Genomic DNA, 24,005 nt, shown 5'->3' on the forward strand with positions numbered 1-24,005 from the left:
ATTAGTCTCAGGCCTTGTTTATCTTTATCCTGAATTGTGCTGTGTTTGGAGAAGCAGTTTCTAGATGAGTCTTTATTTTACTTTTGTGTTCAAAATAAATTTGGCTTGTATTATGAAAACATCTGTATCAGTGCTACAAAGGAAAGTTTACTGTGATGATACATTTTTGCATTCTGAAACAAGCAGTACTTTCCCTCGTTTAGAAGCCATTTCTATAACAAGGCAGAAGCTCACTTAATTTGGCATTGGCTTCCTGATTGGCCGGAACTGCTGATTACACAGAATTAAGGCAAGAAGGCTAATATAGATGCTGGAAACTGTGTTTGTAATGTTATTTTTTTGGATAAATGAGTTCCAATCACAGTGAAAAATTAGAAAGGGGGAGTAGAAGTTTAGTAATATTTTTCAGTCAAGTATACAAGATTAAAAAACCTGTAGGAATGTCACATAATAAATCAAATGGAATATCTGTGACCTGAAAGTCTACAAGGGAATGCAAGGAATGTTGGTAGGCTAATTTATAAAGTTAAATCTTTTTGCTTTCACTAGATAGGCTGTTTGTGACAAGATTATACTCAATGGAGGTATGGAATTTTCAGCCATGGATACTTTTAGTTTGTGGGTTTTTTTTTTTTTTTTCCCCCTGGTATCTTGGTTTCAAGGAAAGTGATAAACTAGAACTTTTCAAAAATGCTATTCTCTAGTCTGCATGGTAATTACAGACTATAGCTAAGGTGTGGAACTGTTTCCCTCATTTGTTTCAATTAGTATAGTGATGCCTTTGAATAAACCAGCATTCACAGACTTCATCTGTATAAAGGTGACTGGTATTAAAGTTTTTGACAATGAAGTGGAGATTTAAGGTTAAACTATGTATGTACATGTTGAGAGTACAGGGAGCATTTGCCTTATTTATCTTCTCAAGGAAATAAAAGGGTTATAATGTAAATATTTAGCACAGATGTTTAAGACTATGTGTTGCTATAGCTAGACATCACAGCAGCACTGGGTTTGAGTTCTTCAGCCTGATACTTCATAAGAACAGGGCCTAGAAATGCTATACTGAAAATTCGGGCTCAAAATGTTAAACATAATGAAGTTATTTTCATCTAAGCCCCTTTAAACAACAAAAACGATATGATGTTATTTTAGTAGCAGGGAGCAGCGAAGAGGGTTATCTTTATGTGCACAAAATCCTTTTGTTTTTTATTTCTTGAGCAAAATTGTTTCACACTGTTTCCATATTTTTACTTTCATGCTGTATATTTTGATGATGCATGTAGGCTGAAAATGAATTAGTTTAGGTGGGCCCTGAGTTCACATCATCTGTGTTGCAGCGATTCTTGGAGGTTCAAACTGTAGCAATTTCTATGGATTTTCAAATCGCAGCACCTTTATGTTGTGATGATGCAGTGGACTCAAACTGTTAGCTTCTGTAGAATCTTGAGATCACGGCATTTGAGGAAAATGCAAGACAGTTTTTTAATAGTAACTATTGTTATTAACTGAAGTGACTTTGAAATGAACATTTAAAAGGTATGTGGTACATGAAAACTTTTTTTCCCAGAAAAAAAAATATTTTACTGTTTCATTATTGCAAATACATTACATTAAATGACTTGGGGGTATATTTGTCCAGATTATTTTTGTACTTAAGTGAATTGTTTCATATATTTTCAGCTGAGCAATTGTGTTAAAATAGTTTGGTTTTGAACAGATAATACTGGACTTGCAAACAAGTGATCATGCCTTCAAGTCCAAAAGACTGTACTACAGGTTTGTGGATGATTTATATGGATGTCTTGTGTAGTAGGTCTGAAACTTGTGTCAACATATGTGGAAAATATCAGTAGACCATTTAAAAAAAAAAAAATAGGTGTGAGCTTTATTCTTGGGTATTTTATTGCATAACTGATTTTGGAGGACTGGGTACCCCAGTATCACTTCAAAGAGTACAGTTTCTGTTTGAGGGTATGGAACAACAGTGGTTGCACTGGAAGTTTTTTGTGTATTTTAGAAACAAGTTGTGGCTTCTGCTTTGCCTGCCTGAGATAATTAACTGCCTGGGTATTTTGGTGCTGTTTGAATTTTCCAGTAGCAATGCAAATGCCTTTGTGGTGAAGTGGGATTGTTGTGCAGTTGGAGGACAAATGGAGCTTACTTTTCAAAAAAATAAGCTTTAAACCCTGTCTGTAGCATATTTTTTTCTTATTTTATTTTGTTTTGTTTACTGTCAAAGTCCAGAAGGGCACAAGGCCCTCTCCCCTTCAACAGATGTCCAGGGAGAAAAGCTACATACACAAAGTTAAAGAATAATACATTTTAATATAAACGCCAAGATAACTGACATAACATAATAAGATTATATACATAATAGTACTACAGAAGGCATTATATTTTTGTACATAGTAGTAAAACACAGTAATATAAGCAGGTTCCTGAATACACTTAATACGTATTAGAACAGCAAACTGTAGAAGTGTTTAACCAGTGCTACAGTTTCAGTACTGAGGTGGTTCGACAGAATTTTAAGTACAGCACTTGTTATAGTGGTAGTGCTAGCTGGTAGGTTTAAAGAGTTTGTAGCAGTGAAATGGGGTAGACATGCACATGTATGTCTAGTGCTAGTAATAGTTTACAGTCTTAGTTTTGCACAGCATGCAATAAGATCATTTTTTTAGAAACTAGGGTATAATATGGCAGCATATGACTGGGGGAAGTGTAAACTGCTGCTCTTTTTCTGGAGTGTAGTAGTGGCATAGTCTAGTGTTAAGGAGGAGGTTTTGTTTAATGAGTTTAATATAGACTGGGATGGAGTTGCAGGCATTTGAGGCATGGCTGGAATACAGAGCATGTCCAGCTATGTTGTTGGACTTTTGATCCATGAAGAAATTCTAATTACTAGAGTGGAGGCTGTTGGTTGGGGTGTACTTTTGTAGCACAACGTCTAGGGCAGAGTACACATCAGGATGATGCATTACACTGTGTTGTCCTTAAAGATGAGACAGAGTGAAGTGGTGGGGTAACGCTAGCCAGCAGAGGTGCTTAAAGGGCTTGTAGCACTAATCAAGGTTGGAGGTGGTGAAAATTGGTTTGGTGTACAAGAGTGTGGGAAGAAGACAGGAGTAGGCAAGGGTTGCCCTGTTACTTTCACTGAGATAGTGTTCTTCCTGTGTGCAAGAGTCTAACTTTTAATGTACTTTTTGATAACTTCTTAAATATGTAAGTGGAATTTCAAGTTATAGGCAATAGTGACATCTAATAGTTTAATGTTGGGGACTGTTGCTGGAGGAGGTGAATTTGAAGTTTGCTTTGCAATCAGTATTGGACACTCTTGTACACAGACAACCCTCTCCTCCTCCCAACAAATTCCAACACATGTGAGTGATGCAACCATATAGCCAAACCTAAGCTCTCTCACCTCAGTACTGGCATAACCAGTCGGGAGGAGAAGAAAACCACACTCACTACAATTCCAGTCTCACATAGACTTACCACGACAACAAACCAAACACATAAACACACAAAAACATACTCAGAGGCTCTAAATAAAAATCTGCCTAAGCAGCAGAGACCTCCAAAGCAGACACCCAAGCAACCGCTACCCCAAAACAAAACACGTGCAACACATAGCTCACAAAGCCAGTGTGCCGAACAGTCACAGCCCTTAAGGCTAAACAACACACCTGATTCACTTGTAATAGGTGACTCTATCATCAGGCACACTGACGCCCCGCTCACCAGGCTGAACAAGGAGAAGGTCACGGTGAGCTGTCTGTCGGGCGCTAGGATCCGCCACATAACACAAGCACTCAGGTCACTCCAAGGCAAGTACAAATAAGACTCGGTCAATGTCCATGCTGGTGTGAATGACCTGAGACATACCTCCCTGGACTACGAGACATAGAGGAGCTCTCTGAGCATGTAGCCCAGGCCGGTATGACCCTGACCTTGAGTAGCATCTTACCCTCACCAAGAATGATGCCACAATATGAAGACAAGATGATTAATTTCAACAATTGGCTTAAGTGTTGGTGTCATTCAAAGGGGATCCAATTCCTGTCAGTCTGGGATGACATGCTCGACAAGCCACGATGCTTCGCTAGGGATGACTTGCACCTGTCACCCCTGGGCTAAGATGGTTAATTTCAACAATTGGCTTAAGTGTTGGTGTCATTCAAAGGGGATCCAATACCTGTCAGTCTGGGATGACATGCTCGACAAGCCATGATGCTTCGCTAGGGATGACTTGCACCTGTCACCCCTGGGCTTTCGGATATTGGCAAAGGCTCTTGCTACCCCCATAGTGCCTTTTTTAGGCAAGGCTCAAAAGACAAACCCACCTCCATAGGTATCACAAGGGATAAGAAACTAAGAGTAATGCTACTCAATGCCAGAAGTCTAAACCTCAAGATGCATGCACTCGAAACTCTCCTTAGCATGGAGAACATCGAAATCTGTGCAGTAACAGAAACCTGGTTCAAGGCTCCCGAGAGCACCCCAGCACTACCAGGTTATACCTCATACCATGCTTTTCGGGCCCAAAACTTGGACAGAACAACAAAAGGAGGGGGAGTATCAATATTCGTCAAAGATACCCACACCTCCAGGTTGGTGGCACAGCACAAAGCATCAGAGACTATCCATGTGCAACTAACCGTGGGTAAAACTGCCTTCCAGTTTATAGCCTGCTACAGACCACCCTCCCAAACACAGGAACCCCACTTGGCCTTCCTGAGAATACTGGAAAATGAAGGTCTCTCCAAACACCATTATATTGGGCGACTTCAACTACCCAAACATAGACTGGGAGCATTACTCTAGCTCCAACACCCTAGCCCAAAGGTTCCTAGAATTTATAAACTCAAATGCTATGGAATAACTTGTTACCACTCCCACAAGAGGGGAAAACATACTGGACCTGATCATCACCAACATGGGGACACTATGCTCCAGACCAGAAGTGTATCCCTCACTGGCAAGATCAGACCATAAACTTATCTCACTGGATATTCACATCCCGACCCCACCCCCTGCCTAGAAAACCACAGTGAAAAACTTCTCTAAAGCAAATTTCACATGCCTCAAAACCGAGGCGAAATCCTTCAAAGCCCCCGGGCCTGTGAAAAATACGGCCCAGACCACAGAATCCTTTATAAACACATTCTATGAACACCTTCAGGAATGCATTTATCATGCAATCCCAAATAAAACCAAGACCCAATCCTCCAAAGGCAGACGTCCTGTCTGGTGGACCCCAGCCATAAACAAACTATACAATAGAAGGAGGAAGCTACTACATGATAGAGCAAAACCCCAAAAAGGGAAGGCATCTCTGATCAGTATTAGCAAAAAACTACGGGCACTCATAAAATCGTCTAAGGCCAGCTTCGAGAGAAAAATTACACAGGACACCAAGGATAATCACAAGGCTTTCTTTAGTTATGTTAGGAACCTGGGTGGAATTCCCAGATATGCTCAGAATTAGTCCAAAATGACAAAAAATACACCGAGCCCACAGACATTGCCAACATCCTAGCTGACAGGTTCAGTGCAAACTTCTCCCCCCTCTCCCCACGAAAAGGGCAAATATTTATCCAAACAGAGTGCTGCCCCCCTGACATCTCAGATGCTCAGGTAAGAGCCACCCTCTCCAAAGCAAAAAACACAGCATCAATGGGACCAGATGGTGTCCCGGGCTGCGTCCTACATGAACTCCAAGAAGAGCTAAACCCAAACATAAAACTACTGTTCAATCTTAGCCTTACTACAGGATATGTACCCAAAGAGTGGCGTACAGCAACAGTGGTCCCTCTCCACAAAGGTGGTGCCTCAACGGCATCGCCCCATAAGCCTGACTAGCTTGGTCTGCAAAGCTATGTAAAGGATCATCATGGACCTCATAAATAAAGATATTGGGGACCTACAGACACTGGATCCTGCCCAGTTTGGCTTTAAGGGCAGATCCTGCCTCTTAAACCTGATCAATTTCTTTGAAACAGTCACCAAGGCCATTGACGAGGGGAAGGTGGTCCACACAGCCTACCTGGACCTCGCAAAAGCCTTCGATACAATACCCCACTCGGGCATTATAGATAAGCTCACCAGCTTAAATATAAACCCCTATGTCACTAGATGGGTTGCAAACTGGCTCAAGGACAGAACTCACATGGTTAGAATTGCTGGAGCCATGTCAGACTCCAAACCAGTTACAAGTGGCGTCCCACAAGGCTCAGTCCTGGGACCTCCCTTGTTCGGTATATATTTCTTGGCGGTACAGGCCAACACGGAAGGGCTGTGGCTGACCAGGTTCGCAGATGACTGCAAACTGGGTGCCATAATCAACTCTCCTGCCAACAAAAGCATCCTCCAAAAGGGCCTCATAGAAACAGACAACTGGTGCCAGAGCCATGGCCTCAAGCTAAACGCCAAAAAGTGTATAGTCATCCCCTTTGGCAAAAACAAAGTGCCCACAAATTACCACATAGGTGGTAATCCATTAAGTACAGAAGAAATCATTAGGGACCTGGGGACCCAGGTTGATAGCAATCTCTCTCATTTGACAACCACGTGGCCAAAGTGGTTAGAAAAACATTTTATATAGCCCATCTAATCATGAAGGGATTCACATCTAGATCAGGGGAGGTCATCGTACCTCTTTAATCATCCCTCATCAGGCCCATAATTGAGTACAATGCCCCTTTTGGGATGTACCTTACCAGACACCTGCAGCAACTGGAAAGACCCCAAAAGTACCTCACCAAGAGGATCAAAGGGATCAAACAGATGCCATATGCTGTCCGGTTAAAGAAACTCCAGCTCTACTCAGTGGCATACCGCCTGTTCAGAGGCGATCTGTGCCTGACATATAAAGCCATGTCCAACCTGGAATTAATGGACATGCTGCACCTCAGAAAATCCAAATCCCATCGAGCTACGCGCTCGAGAGAGACATGCTGGAGGGACAGATTCATAACCCAGAGGCTCCCTTCACTCTGGAATAAAATCCCAGTCCAGGTTAGGCAGAGTCCCACATTGACACTCTTCAAGAGGAATCTTGATGAGTGGATGGGAGATCGTAGGTTTACCCCGGCTATCACTTCTGTGTCACTGTTAGACAGAGGCACAGTATACTAACCTCAAAAAAGGCATAGCAAAATTAATTTAAAATGGGTGGCGAAAGCCAAACACACTCTGGCTAGGCTTATAAATGCCCTAGGGCAGATAGCCTAGTATGAACCTATGAGTGAAAAGGAGTAATCTTGTCTTTGGTTTTAGGATGAGGTTGGATACGGCCAGTCATATTTTGTTGGAGGTGAATTGAGTCCTAAGTGAGTTACTGAACCTGAGTACGATTCTGGATTAGAGTCCTCTGTATATTGAATGACTTTGGATTAGCTTGGCATGTGTAGTGGTTTTGTGCAAATTGTTAATAAACATGTTAAATAAGAGAGTACCTGGCTATCGATCCTTTGGATACACAGAGACTGGTAAAAGAACATGGAGTAGCTTCATTGCCATTTAACAGCTAGTGCTTTGTCTGACTGGTAACTTTGGAACGGAGAGAGGAGGGGGTAGACCTAAGGATCCTAGCTGTAACATTCACTTGTATACATATATAAAATGTATATACTGCACCCACTTGCACTTATTGTCTTAGCTTCTTTGTATATGGCTGTATAACCTCAGCTTTATTTCAGTCTCTATACAGTTATTTGGCTACATCTGTAATAGTACTGTTTGATATTTTACCAGTCTTATAGTAATTAGGAGCACTTTCCCTGGGATTTGAGCAGTTGGTAAAGTGATGATGTGAAGAACCATGATGTGGTTTTAAGGTAAATGAGCATTAGCACTATGACACTCTTATTAAAAATTCCCACTTGTATAGATCAACAGAGGAGTTAGCACAGCTGTAATTTTGGAATTCATGAACAGCAGTGGGTACATGTAACAAGGCACATCTACACATGTAATGTCACAGGGCTATGGGAATTGCTGAGTGCCATAATGGATGGCTCCTAGCAAATCCCTGTTAATTTTATTTATATAATTGTGGAGGAAATGGTAGCACAGGAGATAAGAAATGAATGAGCAGCAGTCGGTGAAACTTCTGAAGTGCGTACCCTTTGTCCCCCTCCTTACTACTGCTCTTTCCTTCCTTGTGGCTTTTTTTGTTGTTGTTGTTCTTAAGACTGGTAGATGGGAAAGAATGTGAGAGGAAGTTGAGAATAAGAAAGAGTGTATAGGAATAAAGGCAGAATTACATAAACGCAACACAGACAAAGAACAGCATGGGTGAAGTTGACACAACTTTGGGAATAGTAGCTAGAAACATAATGACAGAGGAAGGACAATTGCTGTTGGACAGGATTGGGCTACAAGCATGCAGGGGAAGTGACAGATAAGGAAGACTATAACATGATCAGGGATTGGGTGGGATGTTGTCTATCTTTCACACTGCCTCAGGGTAGGACCCAGACAGAGGTCCATCCCCTAAATGACTGCTTTCTTCACAGGCCTCATCTCATTTGGCACACTGGGCAGTGCCGAACAGCAGTGAAACTCTTCTAGTCATATAAATATATTTCCCAGATGGCCACTACAAGTGTCAAGCTGCTCATCTACCAGTTCCATCATCAGCTCCTCCAGCTCCTGCAGTGTAACGTATTGTGACTTGTCACAGGTGTCACCAGAGGGTACTACAATGTCCCCTCCACTAGTCTGCTATAGGCCACCAAGGGACCCTTCCTGATTCCCTTCACTTGATGACCTACATGATACCATATTAATGTGGGATTGGAGGTAGATGGTGACCCAGCAGGAGACAGCAAGGTAGGATGATAGAATGTAGACTGATGCTACATCACAGATACTGTTTTATGGTAGTTAGCCAACACTGTAACAGAAATGTTAAAAAAAAAAAAAAAAAAAAAAAAGGAGGGATTGTCAGAGACAGAAAAAAAAACATTGGCATTGTGTCTGTGTCTATCTATAAGGCATACAGGAAGCTTCAGAAGAGCTAAGTATGCAGTTATACTAGGTGGCATAATTACGGCAAGACATAAAGAAGGATATGCTCCTGCAGTAGGACATGGGAGCAAAGGTTCAGGCTTACATATTCTCAATGCTGCCAGGGAGCATTTCTGAGAGTTACAAAGGTAGTGTGTTGTGGGAAGCAGAGGTTGTGAAAGGTGTGCAGCTATTCATGTATGGATATAACATGAGGGAGATAGACAAGGAATGGCTTAGCAAGCATGGACACTAGTGCAGAATATGCAAATAAGCATGCTCACCATGCCAGTGTGATGCACTAAATGTACACACTACAGAGGCTGTATTATGGGAATGGCCACATATGTTGGGCATGTATCATTATGTAAGGTAAACTTTACAAGACAGAGTGGTTGTAAAGGCAGAATGCCATGTATACATAGCACTGATGTGAGTATTTATGGGAGAAGTGTACACCAACCGTGGGTAAGTGAGAAGGATGCTTGTTGTAGGACCACCAACCCTTTGGCTATACACAGTATGTTACTGAGCCAACAGCCTTGGATGGTGTGCACTGTGCTGTACAAGGCATGATCTAAGGGCATTCCATGACAGTTTTCTGTTCACAAACATGAGCTGGAAAATATCATTAGTATGGGTCAGTTCCCTTGATGCTAGCAAGGACAGATAAGGTTGTCTAGAGGTCTGTATTATTACTACTCATATGTATTACAGATAACAGGCCATATGTATACCATAAGGGGTAGTACATTTCTATGCTGTCTCTATCTGGATGTAGTATGACGGTTATCTTTCTTAGTAGCGTCTGGGGAGATGCTCCATATGCTGTGAAATAGAAGATCTGCTCAGGGGCTGAACAACAGTATAGAAAATGAAAAGACACATGAAAATATGTACATTAAGGGCCTTCGTAGTTATGTAGTACATTACACTAAAACAGAGGCGGAACATTCTCCGTGACCTCTTCTTACCATTGGCACAGAAGGCCTGCATTGCACCCCTTGAAGTCACTGCAGTGCTGCTTGCACTGCTCCCTACAGTGGTTGATGTCATTTGCAGCATTCACTACTCTGGTACAGCTGACAAGTCACAATATGTTACACTGCAGGAGCTGGTGGAACTGATGATGGAACTGGTAGACGAGCAGCTTGACACTTGTAGTGGCCATCTGGGAAATATATTTACATGACTAGAAGAGTTTCACTGCTGTTCGGCACTGATGTTCATCTTGTAGTGGGAAACCTCATACATGTCAAACTTTGGAGGACATCAGACATGAGGTACTTGAAAAGGCAATGCTACCTGCAAATGCTGGGGAACTGCTTTTATACATTGGCTGGCTTTCTATGATGATTGTTACATGGGGGTGGAGGTTGGATTGACAACTTTCTGGCTGGCAATGATGTACAATCCTAGAAGTTGTTAACATGATGTGAAGTGTGCTGCTACTGTACTACTTTTTGACACAACAGAGATGTCCTGTTTTTGTAGGAAGTGGGGCACATAGGCCCTGTGCTTATGCCTGGAACTGTGACGGTCACAAATTTGACATTCCTTTGTAGATGTGTGCGACTGCCATCATTATCCTCTGCATCATGCAGGGTACGAGGAGGTTGGTTGGATTATGAACACCAAAGGAGAGTTCAGTCTTGCTTGGCAGTTACTAATGTGATGAAAAGATTTTTTTTCTGGGGGGTCTTTTTAACCTTTATAAACTAGGTGTGATTAGAAGATCCAACATTTTATGGTTATTTTCAATGTGTCCGATTTGATTGCTTGGTCACACACACACACACACACACTCATCCACTCATCTCTTATAGTACTCAGTGTTGGTGGTAGAGGAGAGCTTTAGGAAAAGGGTTAAATGCCATGTTTTAGTGTACAGGCCTCCTGTTGCTCATTATAGGGTTGAGATGAACACTTTTTCATTCACTGTTTCTCTGGTTGTTTTGGAGGGGCTGATTGAAAAGCCTATATTTATGGACTGTTTTGTAATATAGCCACAACATTCTTCCTTATGTAGGGAGAGGGACCTTCCCAACGTGTGTGTGTGCAGTTAGAACTATGTGAGTCTTAGAGGGTGTTAATGGCATGTTATTAGTTGGCATGTATTAGACAGCAGTCTGCAGTTGTCTAGCGCACACACACGCAGGACAGTGGTCTTACATTAGTGGCTTAAGGTCAAGGAGCATGCACACCTGTCTTGTCATTAACAGTGTATGGCATGAGGAGTTTGTGTGACATAAGATGGCATTCAAGTCCATTGATGGGCCCTATAGCATCGCAACACTTAAAAGGACAGACAAGAGTATAGGGGAACATGTTTTACCCAGTCATAGATGTAATAACATGCTTCAGATATCCCTGTGTTTTGTCACCTGAAGACTGCTGCTTAGTGGGTGTCAAATAAATAACCATGGTATCACACTGACTGCTGTTAAATAACATGGACTGTACTACATCTCACCTGTGAAGGGCCACATCCCTGTAGAGATGTAGGTTAACAGTGGACTCTGTGGGCTCTTCAGAAGTGGGAGAGAGGTATAACATGCAAACAGCTTGTATATGTGTGGCCTTACAGTTGCAGGTAAACCTGCCTGAGAAGGACAGGAAGAGGAAGGAGAAGTTCTGATAGAATGAGAATGACATCTTATTGAAGGCCAGCCATGAACATGATGGATGCATGCTCCTTACTCCTAAGAAAGACCAAGGCTTTCAAAAGTATGCCTGGCTGGAGCTTGTTGAACAAGTGAATAAAGTCAGTGGCCAGAATTGCACACATGACTACTAACATTATTGATCATGCACTCAAAAAGGCAATCTGCCCAGCAGAGGAATGGAGGGTAAGATGGTACTCCACTGATGGAGTCATCATTAGCTGACATGGAGGAGTCCATGACACCTCTGTCTAGGGGGTTGAAGGCATGTCAGGTGTTTCATTCCTGGTGGAGTACTCGGCTTTGGTTCAAAACTTCACTTAGCACAAGAAGTGTCACTACAGTGGGGCAAAGGGCAGCTTCCTCTGGCATGAAGGTTTAAGGGGATGCAATCAGGTCTTCAATGCATTACTATAGGCTCATAGGAGATTGCTAGGCTATCGACCCAGAATTCATTTTAAGCCTAGCCTCTTCATCCCTGTGTAATATCCTAGAAATGTTAGTCATTACTCACAACTGCATTTAGTGATGACTGCCCATGTCCAGGAGGGTTGTGGGTGCTATCCCTGGTAAGAATTTACAGTGCCCCATCCACTCGTCCTCTTAAACCGTGTCATAGATGTGCTGTTTCACATGAATTGGTAGCCTTTTCCAAAGATGCAGTAGTTGCTGGGAGATAAATCTGTCTCTCCAGCATACCTCTCAACTGTCTAAATTTTGGCAGAATGTCCCGATTTTTGCCTCGTATTTTTGGTCTGTTCATAAAATTTGTGATTTTTCTGAATTTTTGCAGCAAATCAATGAGGATTGAATATACTAAATGACCAGCATTTGAGTTTCAGACTTCATAGCCTTCAGAAAAATATGTGGTAAGACCTTTTCTTCTTGCAACTTTCTAAGTTAATAAGTGCAATATTTAAACTTTGCCCCTATTTTGGGGGCTTTGTACCCCCCTATTATTTTTAGCTTTGTCCATATTTTTTGTGCTAAGAGGTTGAGAGCTATGTCCTCCAGCATGCCATTTATGTCCCTGGAATGGGTAGCCATTTGATTTACGAATATGCAGCAAGTTCTTTAGGTTTGGCTTTTGGATTGCTCTGTAGGCCAGACATAAGTTTCCTCTAAGAAGTCTATACAATACAGAGTATAGCAGTTGATCTGTGTAAGGTAAATGCTGGAGCCCCTCTATCTTCTTTGTTAGAAACCTCTGTGGTCTCTCCAGTTGCTGCATGTGCTTTGTATGGTGCATGCCAAATGGGGCATTGTACTTGATTATGGGCTAGATTAGTGCCGAGTATTGAGGGGTTATAACCTCTTTTGCTCTAATGGAGATTCCTTTACTAATCACGTGCTATGCAGAAAGCCTTACTTGCTACAGTAGGCACATGGTGGTCGAAGTTAAGGTTACAGTCCAACTTGTGATCCCAGGTCCCTTATCACTTCGTGGGTACAGTGTGAAGGGACATTGTGCTGAAGGGAATGACTATGCATTTCTTTGCATTCAGTTTGAGATCATGACTAATGCACCAGTTGTTGGTCTACATGACACCCTCCTGGTGTATACTGACATCATTTGGGGATTCAATGATTTGCACCTAGTTTGCAGTCATCTGCAAATTGGGTCAGCCACAACCCCTTATTTTCACCTGAACTTCTGAGAAGTATATGGCAAACAGTTGGAGGCCCAGCACTGACCCCTGTGACACTGTGGTGACAGGTCTGCTGGTTGACCCACTTTGATAGTGTGTGTCTGGTCTGTGAACCAGTTGGCAACCCATCTTACGAAGGGATTTACATTCAGTTTGCTGAGCTTAACACCAATTCCCGAATGTTAGATTGTATTGAAAGCCTTTGCCATGTCTAGGTATGCTATGTGCACAAATTTGCCTTCATCACTGGCCCTTGTCATATTTTCAAAGAAGTCCACCAGATTTAACAGGCAGGATCTGCCACTGATGAAGTTGAATTGGGTAACATCCAGAGTATGGAGGTCACCTATGCCTTTATTATCAGGTCCATAATGGTGCATTCCATGGCCTTACAGATGAGGCTGGCCAGGCTTATCGGTCTTTAATTCTCCTGGTCTGTTGCTAGGCCTCCTTTGTGGAGGGGAATAACTGTTGCTGTTCTCCATTCTGCAGGAACAAAGCCTGTGGTTGGGCTATGATCGAAAAGGGTACCTATCTGCTAGCAGGTTTGCTATCTTCGTGGGGTCAGTATGTGTGATACTGCTGGTCACTAGTTTTGCATATGCTTGGGTCCTACCTTTTTAGGCTATGTACATAGCTGTAAAAGGCCTTATGGTTATCCTTGGCTGTACTTGCTAAGTTTCTCTCAAAGGAGCCATTAGAGGATTTGACAAGTTGTCTAATTTGCCGGTTGAGACTGAGGAGGTGCTTTTCAATTGTTGGGGTTTTGCCTTTGTTTTTTTGGACAGCAAATTTTTGCATTTATTATGAAGTTTGTTTGATGCTGGATGTCCACCGTGGCAGCTTGGTTTTACTTGGGGCTCTAGCTTTGATTTTTTTTTCTGGTACAGCCAAGTTTATACACTTTTATGTAAGTGATTGTACAGGGCTTTAGTGTAAGCTTCAGCGTAGTTACCACTTCAGCTTGAGGTGTGAGGCTTGGTATGCATTTATACCTTTGCTTAGGAGGGAATAGCTTGCCTTAGTGAAGTTTTTTTAGTCTAATTTCACCTTTTGTGAGTTCTGGTGTTAGTGCCAGCTCGAAGGTGACTGTTTTGTGGTCACATTTAACTAATGAGGGTCTGGCAGTTGCAACAGTGCATCTGTTTGACATATTGATGAGGACCAGATCGAGAGTGTTTATTCCTCTTGTTGGGGTATGAACAATTTGTTCCAGGGCATTTGAATTAACAAAACCAAGGAACTTCTGTGCTAGTGAGTTGGGGCTAGCATAGGTTTCCCAGTTGATGGGATAAATGAAATCCCCCATAACCAAAGTGTCTGGTAAAATTTGGATCGTCTCCAGTTTGGTCAAGTAGGCTTCATGGGTATTGTGACCCATGGAGGGGTATCTATAACAGACTATGACTTGAATGGGGGGGGGTCTTACCCACTATAACCCAGACTTGGAGTAACTCAATGGAGCTGCCCAGTGCAACTAGATGGGAGGTGAATTTTTCTCTAATATAGGTAGAAACACTGCCTACTTTGGTTTTCATACATTTATTTTGCAGTCTAAAGGTGTGGAAGGCATTATAGCCTTGCAACGTCAGAGTACTCTGATGCCTTGAAGCAGGTTTCTGTGACTGCACAGACCTCTACATCTTCTAGTGATAGGAGTGCTTCCAGGAAGTGCAGTTTTTGGTTCAACTCCTAACATTTAGCAGCATGACCCTTATTTTGCTCTGATTAGTTAATTTCACTTTGGTAATGTAGTTTTCGAGATCTTGCCTAACAAATGCACTATGGGGGAGGCAAGATCCTTTGCTAGTATCCAAAAGCCTAGAGGTGCCAGGCAGTGAGGTTTGTTGACCATGTACCCAGGCTGACAGGAGCTGGATCCCATTTGAATGACCCCCAAAACTAAGCCAATTATTAAAAACAATCTTTTTTTTTTTTTTTAAATATACTGTGGCATCATTCCAGGTGAGGGTAGTATGCTGCTCAAGCTTATGGATATACCTGCCTGGGACACCTACTCAGCTCAATCATGTCTCTCTTCATCCAGTGAGGTATGTCTCAGGCCGTTCACATCAACATGAGCTATGACAGTCATAATGATACTTGTTGCTGAGAGACCGGAGTGTATGCATAATCTGACGAATCCTGGCACTGGACAGGCAGCTGACTCTTGACTTTCTCCTTGTCCAACCCGACGAGTGGGACATCATGCGTCTCTAGAGTCACCAATGGCAAGAAAATTTGTTTTTTCAGTGATGCACCTTATGGGCTTGGTGGATGAGATACTGGTGTTGCTATGTGTCATGGCTGCTGTGGGGATTGTTTTAGTTATAGCACTTGTGTTTTGGAGGTCTCTGTTTCAATAGTTTTTTTGAGAGAACCTGAACGTATGTAGATTTTTGTTTGGTCCATGCTATGTGTATGACTAGTGGTATTATGTGCACGTGTAGTGGTGAGTGAGTTGACTACCTCTTCACTGTCGATGTTTTGAGTGCGAGAGAGCATGGATTCGAGATTCATGGTGTAGACGTCTCTCGCACTCTGTACTAGAGTGGGTTATCCGTATTCGTTAATGCTAGTATTGCATTTGTGTCTTGAACTGAAACAGTGTGGCATAAACTGCAATGTACGCTTACTACATAGAGGAGCCCCTTTTGTGATACAAAATGTAGTTACAAATATAGCAACTAGTTTGCTGTAGTTTAAGAAGTTTTTCCTCCTCAACATAGATTTGAAGAGCTTTACATTAGGAGTGCCAGATCAGGGAACAGACATACCTCTCAACCTCTTCCAGGAAGAAATCTGGACAAATCCATAAACAATAGGGGGACAAATTTTAAATATAGCTCTTACAAACTTAAAGCTAAGCAGGTTTTGCATTAGCATGAATTTTCTGAGGGGTATAAAGTCTGAAACTGAAATGTCTGTCATTATTTTTGGACCCCAGTCTTCAAAGATTTGCCAGAAAACCACAATTTATGAAAAATGGACCAAAAGTATCAGGCAAAAATCTGGACATTCTGTGAGAATTTGTATAGTTGAGAGGTATGACAGAGCTTTTTTTATTTTTCTTCCTCAAAGTATGGATTGAAAAGAATGGTCCTGGCTGGCTTGCTCCATATATTAGGAGGGCTAAACTGGGGAATGGAACTTATTTTTTCTCTTGATACTTAACTTATAGTTGGTGGGATGGCAATGGGTGCAGAATAGTAAGCTACACCTCTGCTGACCACATTAGCGGTTAGGGAATACCCATGTGGAGGAGCATTATCAACTAACCTGTATTACATGCAGTGCAACCACCTGATTTCAGACCTATACCACTAATGGTCATTTTTGTTGTTATAGGCACATTTGCAGCTCAGCATTAACCTCAGCTTGCACAAGGCATGTAGTCTTTAGATTTTGCATGCCCCTCTGTTTTACTGCTGTACTATTACTGGGATGTAGGTGTTTGAGAAGAGTACTTTAATACACTCTTTCTGTTTTCTCGGGTGCTTCATTGTCAGGGTGGTCCTTTGTGGATACTGGTATGCCTGGTGTCAGGGGAACTGCTGCCACAGGCCATCCCAGTCTGGGGGTCATAGTGGCAGTGTTGGGAACAAGTAATGTAAAAGGCATATAACGTTTGCCTTCTTCATACAATGCTCCTGTGTGACCTGCTTCCCCTTCTCAGGATGTCACAAAAGGACAATAGTTGACTAAAACATCAGCACAGGATGCAACCTGTGCCTGCCTCAACCTTCATGGTCATGTTGTAGCTTAGTAGGCACGTCCTCTGCTGCTGACTCCAGGACTCCCTCTATCTAAATGTCAGTGCTCTTTGAACATAGCATTGAGAAAATAGCATCATAATCTCTTCTCCTTGACCATCTTGACAGTAGTTCAGTCACGTGCAGGAAAGCAGAAGATGATTTGGTAGAGACAAGAGGAAGGTAATAGAAGTAATATCCAGCAAAGAGATGGATGGATTGCATGTGAGAAGACAGAAGAAAGTCGGGCATGACTGTCAAAGAAGGTAACAGAGTGGCACTGGTTTGAAAGATGAGGTCAGTTGACATGACAGCTTGACTCCATATACAAAAATGGAGAGGTGTGTGTGTGTGTGTGTGTGTGTGTGTGTGTGTGTCTTCTGGTTCAATTACTCAAACAACATGAACTCGAATACTGCTTCATCAGACATAGATTATCAAAATTATGCTTTCTTGAATTTCAGAAACTGCCCATGGATTAGCTGAAGTGCAATCTTCCTTTGAATAGTAGGACCCCCTTTGACTGATGTGGAGTACTATGTCTATTAGGACAGAAGAAAAAAATTGATCATGAAGGTGCTGAGAGATGTATAGTCATGCTGGTGTGTGGAAATGGCTGTCTGCAGTCCTACCACAGACCAAATATACCCACTTCTTATCTGGTCAGTTTTAAAAGCTGTTCAATGGACCTTTAAAAGGGAGCAGTCTGTTACTTAGCTGTTTCATTGAGCAGGAAAACTCATCAAAATTCCTCCTTTTTACAAAATATTATTATCCTAAACTCCATATATTTATGGAAGGGATTGTGGGAGTAGAGGGTGCAGCTCTTCACCAAAATTCACTGGCTTGTATTACTTTGTAGGGAGCAGATGAGATGAATTGTCCTAAAAGAAGCTGTTTATAATATGAAACGTATGTTCATGTTTATAATATGAAACATATGTTGTTCATATAGCATTTATTTAATGTGGGAAATTAATTGGGTAGTATACTTTTTAAATCTATTTCTGTTTTTAATCCGCTCAAAACTGTTCAGTGCTTTGAATCTTTGTAATACCTGAATTTGTGCAATTCTGACTAAATGTTTTGCATGCACACAAAACTCTCTGCTGTGAGAGTCACTATGCTGAAATACTGGTTTGTGTTTAGTCATTTTTCCCCATATAGTAGGAGGACTTATATTTAAGTAGGGGGGTGTGGGGGAGTGCAGGAACTGTAGCACCCTGCTACAGATGTCTAGTTTTGTTTTTCTTTTTTTATTCAGTGTTCAAATTTTTACAAGTTCGATCATATGGTCTCGGCCGTATGAGGTACAAATTTGTAAAAGTTTGGCTCACCGACTCCCTCGCTCGCCGACTCCCTCGCTCCACCTGTCCCACTTATGCCATAGGCAACAATGATTGAATGACCTAAAATGGTGCATTCAGTCCCATGGCTAATAATGTAGTGCATTACTGGCTGAAGTTGTTGCTAGCTATATTTATGCAGCTTGGTACAGTTTCAGCATGAAAGTTTTTATTTTTTCATCCTCTAGTTTACAAACTTAGGGTTGAGGGGTCACCAATTGGGGGAACTGCCTGAGCTAATAAATCTGATAGCTATAGCTCTGACAATAACCCTTTTATATATTTTTCACCATGCGTGCCATGTGCATCTGTTTCTTAATGTTTTCCCCCATTCCACCTGCTCAGTGTTTGCTTTCTATTAAACTGTACAAAGATGTTACAAAAATGCTTCCATTAAGCTGATGATTTCTTTTATGAAATTCTATGAAATCTAAATTGTCCTGCTGTTTTAGGTTTATCCACAAAATCTCTAAAATCCTAGTAAATTATTTGATTTAGGATTCTCGGGTGCTAATAAAGTATACAATCAGTAAGTGTTTTAGTACACATTACTTTATGTAGGCTAGAGACTTTTTTTCTTTGCATCTTGTAGAGATGATCTCATTTTATTACGAGTTTACCAGTCTCTGACCGTATTACTGAAGGCACTGACAAGCACACTATCTTCTGTAATCATGATCACTATTTTGTTGTAAACCTTTTCATTTCTGGTGTTCCTGTATCAAACATGTGAGTAAATTGCACAATAAATATATTCTAGCTCATATTCTAGCTCTTTGGGAAAAAAATACCTGGTATTACTTTGATAATTAGATTATGCGATGTATAACTTTTGTCTTCTAGCACAGTTATCAAAACAGCATACTAGAAAAATGTGTTACCACTTTATATTCCATTATGTCATTACAGCCAAGTGACGCCTCCAGGTGCATCTGCAGTTAACTCACACTGACGACTCTAGGCATCAAATATTGTTTTTTCCATATTTGCATCATCTTCTTTTGGCTTTTCCCGGTTAGGGGTCGCCACAGCGGATCACCTGTCTGCTCATGATTGGCAGTAGAGGTTTTATGGTGTCAAGTTGCCAGCCTGGCGTCCAACCTTCCATGGATGGCACACACTCATACCTAGGGCCAATTTAGAGTGTCCAATCCACCTGCAGCATGTCTTTGGGATGTAGGAGGAAACCGGAGCACCCAGAGGAAACCCACATGACCACAGGGAGGACATGCAGACTCCGCACAGAAGGCACCCCAGCCGAGGATCAAACCGGAGAACTTCTTGCTGTGAGGTGACACCCACTGCACCACCATGGCTGCCCGTTTTTCCATATTTGCATCAATAATTCCAAAACCATGATATGTACAAGGTTTAAAAGATTTCTTCTTAAACCTTACACAATGGCAAATTCAACGGCATTGATATTTGACCTCTGCCTTGTGCAAGTAATGCAATATTAACTGTTGTTTTTATGATATTAGTTTATATAGATACAATTTTCACATTTTTCTAAATATCTCAAAAACCAGGTGACACAGACATAACTACTTAGCCTCATATGAAAGCTCTCCGCTAGATGAATAAATTGTTGCTGACAGTATGTGTGTAAATTGAGTGGTTACTGAGATTTTACGTTTTTTATAAAATATTACAAACATAACTGTTATGTTTACTGGGGCTTCTACAATTCAGTCTAAGACCAAGAGCCTAAAGAATATTACCACTATGAAAATAGCTTGTGCTGAATAGCTTGCATTTATACTTCTTTCATAACCCCTATGATTCCTGAGATATGAACATTTGTTTAAAATGTGAGGACATAATTTGATTCTGTCAAAAGGCTTAGGCTCCACCCATTGGAAGTTGCACAATGGAGCTCAGGAAGTTTGTACTGTAATTACTGTGGACACTGGACAGATCATACTATATACGTTTTTAGGCATCATAACCTTCATTTCTTAAAACTTTACCAAATAACACCTCTTTGTGGGCTAATTGCATGTAAGGGGATTTAAGAGTAGTGAGCAGAGCTTTCCCCCAAAAAACTCTGGCTTGCAGGGAGCAGTTTTAATGATCTGTACTAAATTGTTCTTAATGTAATGGTCTGTATCTGATCTTGTATTTTAGGTATAGAGTCTGATGCAAAATTTTTAGGTCTTAAACTGTCTAACACTTCCAGCTGGTTATGAATTATTACTTTGCCTTTTCTTTCTATTGATGTAATAAAACTTAGTAGCTTGCTTAATTTCTCTTCACGTTCTATTTGTTTTTGGGGGTTTCGTCATGGGTACCCAGTATTTACCCTCCTCCTTAGCTAGGCTAACTTTTTAGATACTTTAATTATTTCAAATTACCTTTCGGTTATATGTATCTGAAAAAAGTTATTCTGCTCTTGGCCCAAAACAACTAAAGATTCCCAAATTACCTTTCGGTTATATGTATCTGAAAAAAGTTATTCTGCTCTTGGCCCAAAACAACTAAAGATTCCCAAATTCCAGTTTCAATTCTATCAGATAAATTCCATTTTTTTTCTTGCACTAGTTTTGGTATTATCATTGATGTCTGATATCCTTGGATCTCTGACTTCACTCATTCCAAAAGCATAGCTACACAGGAGAGATCCCCTGGGGTTTCACATAATACATTTGTTTACCTATTGCATTGTGGTAAATCTGGCCTCTCAGTAGCAAGGGGTCCAAATGAAATGGGTCACTTGTATCTAAGGAAAAGTGCTGCAATTAGATATACCCTAATATATGTTTCTATAGCTTGCTCAGCTACACTTATTTCATTGTGTTATGCAATGCAATTTAGAAGGCAGGCTAGAGAGATTCATTTCTCAAACTGAAGTAAGGCATACAAAGCCACTGCACTTTTTAGAGAAGGTGTAGTCGTTTCAAATGTTATATGCTGTCCTAGCCTGTTTGACTAGCTCCTTTCGGTTATTTCTTTCTCTGACTAAGAATTAATTTTGGAAGAGGTTTGACTAAAAGGGATATAGAAGTATTATGAAGTCTGTGCAGGCCATGTTTCATTGTTTCTGTTTCTTTCACCCTTGTACTGAGAGATATGCTAAGGTGTTTCTCACACTTATCAGATTAAACAGCCTTTGTTCAAGCCCATTGCTAACAAAACATAGATATCTTTGTTATTAAAGCTGGCTGAGCTGTGGAATTTTGTTTCAGTGTTATCATTTCTTAGTATTTATAATTCTTTGGCAAGCAGCCAGTGTTATAAAAGTAAGGGAATTTGAATAAAACATAAAAAGGCTGATACTGACTTTTTTCGCAGCTAACTCTGATAGGATAACATCTTCACTGGGTTAGCATATAACACTAGACGGATGCAGAGCACAAAATGACTAGCTGAAGTGTTTTCTTCCATGAGGACATTCTTATATTTTTTGATTGACAGGTAACATTGACAACTTTCTCTCCAAAATAAAGAAAATCATAAAAAATATTACCACTTAATGGAAGTGAACTACGCTAGATACCTCTGTTCGTAGGTTAAACCTTTTTAAGTATTAACTGACTTAAGATATGTGCATCAAATTAGGAAATGATGTGGAAATGAAAGGAAATTCCCGTAATAACAAACTAGGTATAATTATTTACACAGCACAGTTGAAGTTGGTCTCGCCATCAGAAGCTCATTCCTAGGAAACGGATCTGTTCTCTCTACCGGGATCAGGAGGAGGATGGGGGCTAGTGTTGGGGCACCTCATGTAGAAGCTCTTACGCCACCTGAAATAGCTCCCCTACTGCTCTCGCCAGTGTTGAATGCACTTGTTTGCACTTGTACTTGCCTTGTATGTCTGTTTGATTGACAGAACTTAATTCTCAGGCTGGGCACTGAATGCTGGTGTTCATTCCCTAGAACTGCCTTTTTTTTTTTTTCCCCAAGGATGCTTGAGGTTTCTCAGTTTGGTATACCCTTGACTCATCAAAACAGGATTGAAACTTCTCCTTACTCTCCATTTTTCAGGCAAATAGTACAAGGAGTGCACACTTGTCCATAAATATAGACTGAATGATCCTGCAGAAATCTCAGAGATGACACCATAAGATTGATTACAGTATAGTTTTTTCTAATTTAGCAGCTTGGTTTTGATTTTAAAAAATGATTCTAAAGTGCAGGTCTGTTTTTCTTTTTTTTACATACAGGAGGGCCATACCGCCAAGTCTGCAGTAAAATTGTGGCTACCTATCCAGTCACCCAAGCTGTTATGTCTGGAGAAAGATTCTGAGTTGTACCACTTAACATGAAAGGGGAAGTTTCTTTCAGAGGTTTGGGAGATGCTGGCTTATAAACGTATCCATCCACTGTGCTTTATTTAATTCCCTGGTTTATTACTGGTGGATATATTGGACTTATGGAGTTACAGGTGGTCATGACAGCCATTTGTAGGAATAAATCTGCCCTTTTCCCATGTTAGAAACATATATGTTCTTAAATACATGCAATTATGTAATGTGCTGTGTGTGTATGTGTAACATGCAGTGGTAATGTAACTGGACGTAATAGTCAAAAAATATGACTTCAAATGTATGCTAGCATTGTTTTTCAACATTTAATTAAAAAGGAACTTCAAAAGTGATGGGGAAGTAGTTTTAGAATTTAAACGTAATGTTTCAGAATGATAGGTAGTTTCTGAAATTTCTACTTCTGTTTAAAGCATGCAGTTTGAAACCAGGTTCCTTCATGTACTTTGAGTCACTGGCCCTCAAAGTTTGTCTTTCAATTTATCTTTATTAAGGCTTGTAGAATTTTGCAAATTATTGATTTGTATATGAGCGTATATTGTATTCAGAGAGAGAAATGATTGTTCCCCTTATTGTCTAGCTTTGCATGCATTCACTGTATGCAGATCTGCAGTGTTGATCACTGGTTTGTCAGTGCTGCATCTGTAATTGTATATTTTATCTTGGGTAGGGGACCTTCTTTTGCCAACCTATCAGTTTCAGTGCTGGTGTGCAATAAGGGATTCCTTAATCTGTTTGCTATCTGGAAGCATGTTTTTCTCCACATTGTTAATTTCCTGATATGGTATGATTTTGCTCCATTTCAATGCCAGTGACTGACCTTCATGGCCTGATAGGCATTTTCCTATTATGCAGAAAACAAGCTTGTGTAGCATTCAAGATAGAGGATTAACAGTAAACGTACAGAACATACATTCATGAAGTAGCAGAAAGCATTCTAAGAACTAAGCCATCACAAGAATGGCAAAAAAAAGAGTCGGGCTACTTTAGAATGCTAGTGAGTCTAAACCTCAGGACTCCTTAAACCATAGTGAAGTCTCCAAAGAACACATTTAAGGATTTCCTGAAAAAAAAATGTATCCGCCAAGACTACAACCAACACAGGCTTATTGTAAAGTAATCTTGGTACGACAAATGAAGTTTGACTTTGCAGCACATGGTACAAGAGGGGTATGAAGTAATTATGTACCTTGATTTCACCAAAACCTGTGACTCTTCACACAGGCGAGGCTGACGAGAAAGCTGAAATTATTGGGGGTTCGGAAAACTAGTCATTTGGATTGAAGAAGATACAGAATATAACACAAAAGGCAGTTGT

General features: G+C 40.9%; 1 long non-coding RNA gene across 1 annotated transcript; it reads left to right on the forward strand.

The window, feature by feature from the left end:
* Nucleotides 1-353: 353 nt before the first annotated feature.
* LOC122808075 lies at nt 354-23,022 on the forward strand. Its single transcript, XR_006365781.1, has 2 exons — nt 354-508; nt 22,589-23,022. It is a non-coding gene; the product is annotated as an uncharacterized LOC122808075 (long non-coding RNA).
* The last annotated feature ends 983 nt before the right edge of the window (nt 23,023-24,005 follow it).

The sequence above is a fragment of the Protopterus annectens genome, chromosome 8.part0 (genome assembly GCF_019279795.1).
Source record: "Protopterus annectens isolate FY-2018-M chromosome 8.part0, PAN1.0, whole genome shotgun sequence".
NCBI classification, from domain to species: domain Eukaryota; kingdom Metazoa; phylum Chordata; order Ceratodontiformes; family Protopteridae; genus Protopterus; species Protopterus annectens.